Here is a 7,500-nt window from a genome sequence, read left to right as displayed (position 1 = left end):
CCATCTTTCTTAGGGGTATAGAAGAATCCACTGGCCGTAGAACTCGGCAGATGCAAAATTTCTTTTACACACTGCCTTATCTCACTGTCTAGCATTTTAAGTGTACCTTTTGATGGGGCGTTTGATGTTAAGCTGTATATAAAGTGAGGTAATATGTAGGCTTGTATTAATTCAATTTTTTGATGAGGTTTTAAATACAGTCTCATGACATTTCTAATAATTCTTGCTACCGAAGGAACCTCGTTACCTTTTATCAGGTTGCTCCAAGGATGGATTTTTGTTCCAAGATATATGAGAGCCTCTTCTGGTTCTACATTAGTAATAGTTTTATTCTGAATCTTAATTTGGGGGTCCTTCATGTACCAAGTCTTATTTCTGTAAACTATTTGAAAAGTTGCACATTTCGAGACCGACAGAGACATGCCTATATCAGAGAGATATTTGTTAATATAATTTATTTGTTTTTTTGCTTCTAAATCATCTTTTGCTATTAGTATTATGTCATCTGCAAAAGCCAATACAGACACTGTTTTGTTGCTTATTGGAACTCCCGTTGTTTTTTTATTTATGTGATTAATTATTGGCTCAATAGCTAAATTAAATAGTAGGGGCGATAAGGGGTCCCCTTGTTTTACCCCTCTTTTTAACTCTATTTTAACGTATTTATTTTCTGCCGCTTTTATTGATGTTTTGCATCCTTGATACATGCTTCTAATAAAGTTAATAATATGAGTAGGTACTCCTTTTTTTTCCAATCCAATTTTAATCATAGAATGAGGAACCGTATCGAAGGCTTTTGTAATATCCAACATTGTTACAACTCCTCCACTTCTATTTTTCATCTCATTTATTACTTCTTTTAACAGGATAGTATTGAATCTACAGCCATCCTCATTTGAAAAACCTTTTTGTTGATTACTTTGTACCACAAATTTTCTCAATTTGCTATCAAGTACGGCAGAAAATGTACGGCTAAGCAGAGATCCAATTGTGATTGGTCTCCAATTTTTAACTTCGCTTAGATCCTTTTCGGGTTTCGGAATTAATGTAGTTCTATTAGTTTTCCATGGTGTGGGAAAATATCCTTCTACTAATAGAATATTGAATAAAATTGCTAACAGTTCCACTGTGCCTGACTGCATTAAGTGAACTTTTTTTATGCCATCTATACCGGCTGCCGTTTTATTTTTAATTTTTATTATTCTTTCTTTTATTTCGTTTATTGTTATCTGTTGGATTGTTTCGTTTATATTTAACGGTGGCATGGAATTTTCTATATCATACAGATTAATATCTTTTTTTCCCTTTTGACCCCATAAATCTGTGTATAGTTCTTCTATATTGGCAGCTGGTGGAGGATCTTGGCGTTCGGTCATGAACGAGAAGTCGCCTTTTATTGTATGCTCTGCAAGTTTTTTTGGGCATTTTATTAAATAGTTCCTGACATCTGGCATAACCAAATTTTTTTCGTTGATTGTGATTTTTATTTTTTTTGTTATTTCCGTTAATATTTTTATAGTTACTTTTATTGTTATCGTTATATTTATTATTAATTCTTTTATTGTCTTTATTTATCTTACTAACCTTTTTATTATTCTTATCTTTTGTATCTACATCTAATAGCTTATGAACTATTTCTTCATTTGTAAATTTATCTAGTAACGGAAACAGCACGTCCGGGTTGCCCTTATTATTTTTCCAGAGAGTTTTTAACGATACTTCTAGATCCACAAATTTACTATGGAGAGGAATTTTAATTGATTCTATATATTTATTTATTGAATCTCTCCAAACTCTTTCATTTTCTGTATTTGTATTTTCCTCTACGGATGGTACGCTCTGTTCTTGCTGTGTGACATCTAAATTTTGTTCAGTTTCTTGTGAATCATTTCTGTTTATGTTTAAAAGTCCTTTTTCATAAAGACCTCTTCTCTTATCACTTATTTGCTTTAATGTTTTGTTCGGAAGAAAGATTTGTATTTCCTTATTAGGAAAACGCGACTTTTTGAATCTTTCTTCTAGGGACATTAACAAGTTTATTTCGCTTTGACTCCAGACATATTCGCGTCTACCTGAAACACCATGAGGTCTTTCAGCTTCTTCTTTGCGTTTTAAGTTACGCGTTTTAGGATGTACGTGCCTTTCATGTTGTGATAGTCCGATTTGTGAATCAAAAAATAGACCACATTCTACGCATTTAAATGGTTTGTCTATTAGCTGCTGTGGACCTTTACATTTAGGACGATGACCATTCCAGTTCTTAAGGCCTTTAAATGTCTTGGAGCAACTCACGCATTTTAACTCTATTGCAACGTTTCTATGTTGCTCTTTATAATGGATTACTAAGTCTTTAAGACTTAAAAAGCCCTTTAAAACATTATTAATCTGGCAACATTCGCAGTGAGTTATATTGTCGGCTAATGGAACGTTAATAGAAATCAATATATCAGAATCTTTGTCCGAGTGAATAGCCACGTTGTCATCGTCGATCCCCTCATCAGCAGCGGGTAAACCCGCCACAGGCAAGCCGGGATCATGGCCGCCTGTGTCCGAGGCATTTCTGCGTGTACGTACCATTTTAAATTGATAAAAATCGAGTGCGTCAGTCCTATCCTGTAAGAATTAGTCATGTACCAAAAAGCAGCCAATCGTTGAACAAGTAGATCTATTCGGGTCACCCCGTGTTTGAGTGTTATCTATCTTAACACATTTCACCCTATAAACTTTCCAGCAAACGCTGGTACCTGAAAACAGGTGACCGAGTAAGTAATATTACTGAATGATTTTCCTTTTAATTCCGGGTTGGACCCGTAAACTCCGCGCAAGTGATACGCGGAGCGCCTGAACCCCGTTTGCCACCCCGCTCGTTAGAGCAGGGGCCCGGCGGGTACCACTAGGAGGTGGGGCAGACTTGAGTCGCAAAGCCGAAACGTTGCATCTCAACTTGCGACCCCTTACGAATGAGCAACTACGCCCTTTATTTAGAGAGTCATAGTTACTCCCGCCCATTTAGAGAGTCATAGTTACTCCCGCCATTTAGAGAGTCATAGTTACTCCCGCCATTTAGAGAGTCATAGTTACTCCCGCCGTTTACCCGCGCTTGCTTGAATTTCTTCACGTTGACATTCAGAGCACTGGGCAGAAATCACATTGCGTCAACACCCGCGAGGGCCATCGCAATGCTTTGTTTTAATTAGACAGTCGGATTCCCCTAGTCCGTGCCAGTTCTGAGCTGAGCGTTGAATGGCGGCCGAAGAGGACGATCGCGACGGCTCGCGCCGCCACGGAAGCCTCGCAGCAAGGAAGATCCGCGGGAGGCCAAGGCACGGGACCGAGCTCGGATCCCGGGACCGGCGCGAGAACGCCGACCGTTCACCTCGCCCAGGCCCGGCACGTCAGCCAGACCCGCTTCCCGACCAAGCCCGACACGCCCCGCTCCTCAGAGCCAATCCTTATTCCGAAGTTACGGATCCAATTTGCCGACTTCCCTTACCTACATTAGTCTATCGACTAGAGGCTCTTTACCTTGGAGACCTGCTGCGGATATGGGTACGAACCGGCGCGACACCTCCACGTGGCCCTCTCCTGGATTTTCAAGGTCCGAGGGGAAGATCCGGACACCGCCGCAACTGCGGTGCTCTTCGCGTTCCAAACCCTATCTCCCTGCTAGAGGTTTCCAGGGAACTCGAACGCTTATACAGAAAAGAAAACTCTTCCCGGATCTCCCGACGGCGTCTCCAGGTCATTTTGGGTTACCCCGACGAACACTCTTACGAGGGCCCGAATTGTATGCGGTTCCGCTGCCGGGTTCCGGAATAGGAACCGGATTCCCTTTCGCCCGACGGGCGTGTGTCTCTCGTCACACGGTCTCTCTCTCTTTCGGTCTCGTTGTCGAGAACACCAGAGTATGTACGCCGTCATTGACATAGGATTTCTCCTAGGGCTTAGGATCGACTGACTCGTGTGCAACGGCTGTTCACACGAAACCCTTCTCCACGTCAGTCCTCCAGGGCCTCGCTGGAGTATTTGCTACTACCACCAAGATCTGCACCGACGGCGGCTCCAGGCAGGCTCACGCCCAGACCCTTCTGCGCACACCGCCGCGACCCTCCTACTCGTCAGGGCTTCGTGACGGCGCGCTTGCGCGCGGCCGCCCCACTTGCCGCTGACGGCAGAGTATAGGCTCGACGCTTCAGCGCCATCCATTTTCAGGGCTAGTTGCTTCGGCAGGTGAGTTGTTACACACTCCTTAGCGGATTCCGACTTCCATGGCCACCGTCCTGCTGTCTTAAGCAACCAACGCCTTTCATGGTGTCCCATGAGCGTCGAGTTGGGCGCCTTAACTCTGCGTTTGGTTCATCCCACAGCGCCAGTTCTGCTTACCAAAAATGGCCCACTTGGCACTCTGATCCGAGATGCTCGTGGCTTCATAATTCAAGAAAGCCAGAGATCTCACCCATTTAAAGTTTGAGAATAGGTTGAGGTCGTTTCGGCCCCAAGGCCTCTAATCATTCGCTTTACCAGATGAGACTCGCGCGCGTTCCTGGCGGAACGGCCGAGTGCCAGCTATCCTGAGGGAAACTTCGGAGGGAACCAGCTACTAGATGGTTCGATTAGTCTTTCGCCCCTATACCCAGTTCCGACGATCGATTTGCACGTCAGAATCGCTACGGACCTCCATCAGGGTTTCCCCTGACTTCGTCCTGACCAGGCATAGTTCACCATCTTTCGGGTCCCAACGTGTACGCTCTGGGTGCGCCTCTTCTCGCGATGAGAATGAGACGCCCCGGGAGTGCGGAGCCGCATCGCGACGCGGCCCATCCTCCCTCGGTCGACAACCAGGGCCGACCTTCACTTTCATTGCGCCTTTAGGTCTCGCTAGTCCCAATGACTCGCGTACATGTTAGACTCCTTGGTCCGTGTTTCAAGACGGGTCCTAAGAGTACCCAAAGCAGTAGCGTCGCCGACCGGTATATCGTTTGCAGGCCTGTCGAAGGAGTTCCGTACGACCAACAGCGGGCCAGGACCGGGGACGGCGCTAGGTCCGTAACCTCCGAGTACCGTGGCGCGCGCTTGCGACGGTCCCGACGCACACGTGAGAAGAGTGCGGCCTGATACCATGCGTGTACCGCCGGGCAGCCGGCCGGGCGACCGAGGGTTTGCCGCGTGCCGTTTTACCGGCGACGCGACAGTCACCGCACTCGGGCCGTAGACCGACACCCAGCGGGTCGCGACGTCCTACTAGGGGAGAAGTGCACGACGACGAGCGCCGGACATCGACGCACGGTAGCGTGTCCGCGGTAGGATCCGCAAGGGCTCCGCGGAGCATCGCCCACCGACGCGAAGCCAGCGCCGCTGACGATGAATCTCCCCGTTCGATCTTTTGGGTTTCTTAGGTTTACCCCTGAACGGTTTCACGTACTCTTGAACTCTCTCTTCAAAGTTCTTTTCAACTTTCCCTCACGGTACTTGTTCGCTATCGGTCTCGTGGTCGTATTTAGCCTTAGATGGAGTTTACCACCCACTTAGAGCTGCACTCTCAAGCAACCCGACTCTAAGGAGAGATCCTCCCGAGTGCGCGCACCGGTCGCTACGGGCCTGGCACCCTCTGCGGGTAAGTGGCCCCATTCAAGATGGACTTGGACGCGACGCGACACCTCGGGATCACCGGATCCTCCCAAACACCACATTTCCCTGCGGCGGAACCGCGGGATTCGGTGCTGGGCTCTTTCCTGTTCGCTCGCCGCTACTAAGGAAATCCTGGTTAGTTTCTTTTCCTCCGCTTAGTAATATGCTTAAATTCAGCGGGTAATCTCGCCTGCTCTGAGGTCGTCATATCAGAATAAAAATTCCTCTCTTCTTCCGCTGCCTTCTCGACCACTACTGCTGCTGCTGCTGCTCTTACTCTCTACACTGCGCTCTACTCGTCGCCGCAGTCGTCGTGCGTGACGAACGACGCGCGTCGAAAGAGACAGAAAAGAGAGAGAGAGAGAGAGAGAGTGTGTGTGTGTGAGAGAGACTGGGAGGAGAAAGGAGGAGGAGGTTCTCGCACGTGTAACGGGAAATCCAGACGCGATTGCACGACACGTAACATGCCGGTCCTGAGTGGCGGACTGAGAGAAAGGGCGGCGGAAGACTCCTCCGATACGTCGCGCGCTCTGCGAGATACGCAACGACGAGGAGCTCCCCCACTTTCCTTCACCTCTCTTCGTCCGCTTCGAAATCCGTGGACTCGGACACGCGGTCGGCTCGCGCGGAAACCCACCACCGAACAGATTCGTTCACGTGGCACAACGTGCCGATTTGTCCTAAACTCGGACGCCTCGACACGCCACGACGCGTTCGTGCCCCTCGGGAGGTGAAACGGAAAGGAAGACGGAATGCGCGACTTCTCTCTCGCCCCGTACGAGATGTCGGGTGCGTAACGGAGACGCACCGCGTCGACCATCCCGCAACATCGGCTGCGAAAGTCGTCGTCGTCATTCTCTCGTCTCGCACACGTTCCGAGTTACCTCCTCACTGCGGTTCTTTCAAGCCGCGGGCACGCGCACGCCTAACACGCGCTCTCTCCGTGTCATTTCAGACGACGCCCAGGGGGGCGAGACCGATTCCTCGGTGGTAACGAACGACCACACTCCGCGAGGAGAGTCTCGCGCTCGCAGCCTCGGCGAACGTCCAACGTCGCTCGTACGCGCGCGTCGTAGAGACGCGCGCGCAAGCAGTTTCGGGGTACTGAAACGACCCTCAGCCAGGCGTGGTCCGGGAATTGTATCCGTGGACCGCAATGTGCGTTCGAAATGTCGATGTTCATGTGTCCTGCAGTTCACAAGTTGACGCGCAATTAGCTGCGTTCTTCATCGACCCACGAGCCAAGTGATCCACCGTTCAGGGTAATCGTTTTAATTGCGTTCGTAGACGCTATTTCTTTGCTATGTAGTCTGCAAAAGGTTTGGCCCTTCGATCAGCCTGGCCGCGCGCCCGAGTGTACGCGCGGACCGCCGCCCCGCGAGCGGGGCTACGGCACAAAGTGTGTAGTGTGCTCGCGCGTGTTGCTCTTTTGCGCGTGACTTCGGAGCGTCCCTCCATTTTCGCTCGACCTTTTTGCGGCGCGGTGCTGCTGTCGCAAAGGCCGAGGAGGAGGGCCGGGGCGGAAGTTCTTTGAAAAACCATCGGACCGTCTCGCGGTCCTCTCGCGCGCGAACGCTCTTCTCTCTCTCCGTGATGGGAGAGAGGGTCGCGTATTCGCCGCGTAGGTTACCACCGGCTCGCGCCTCGCCGAGATTCAACGGACCAACGACGACTCGCGTCGAGTGGATCGCGTCTCTCTCCCGTCGTGGCGTCTCGCTCCGAATCGCACAAAGAGCGCGCGATGAGATCAATCCCGTCAATTCCAAAATTTCTCTCTCTCGCACTCGGCAGACTGCACGCGCTTGCGCGCGGTGTCCGTACCGTCGGTTCCTTCTTCTCTTCGCTTCGTTTCGCTTTAACGTTTCTGTTACA

At 49.4% G+C, this 7,500-nt stretch overlaps 1 protein-coding gene and 2 non-coding genes across 3 annotated transcripts in view; 1 reads left to right on the top strand and 2 right to left on the bottom strand.

Annotated features, from left to right (window-relative positions):
- Positions 1-5,832, bottom strand: part of LOC136999136 (large subunit ribosomal RNA) — an 8,157-nt gene extending 2,325 nt beyond the window's left edge. The window contains exon 1 of the ribosomal RNA XR_010889540.1: positions 1-5,832. This exon is cut by the window's left edge and continues 2,325 nt beyond it. This is a non-coding gene — a ribosomal RNA (large subunit ribosomal RNA).
- LOC136998345 (uncharacterized) overlaps positions 1-7,500 on the top strand; it is a 77,357-nt gene that overhangs the window by 2,342 nt on the left and 67,515 nt on the right. The gene's annotated exons all lie outside the window — the stretch shown is intronic.
- LOC136999167 (5.8S ribosomal RNA) lies at positions 6,739-6,893 on the bottom strand. The gene has a single exon (XR_010889568.1). It is a non-coding gene; the product is annotated as a 5.8S ribosomal RNA (ribosomal RNA).

Source organism: Linepithema humile, chromosome 3 (assembly GCF_040581485.1).
Source record: "Linepithema humile isolate Giens D197 chromosome 3, Lhum_UNIL_v1.0, whole genome shotgun sequence".
Lineage (NCBI taxonomy): Eukaryota > Metazoa > Arthropoda > Insecta > Hymenoptera > Formicidae > Linepithema > Linepithema humile.
The sequence above is the reverse complement of the archived record's forward strand: the minus strand, read 5'-3'. Positions and strand labels throughout refer to the sequence as shown.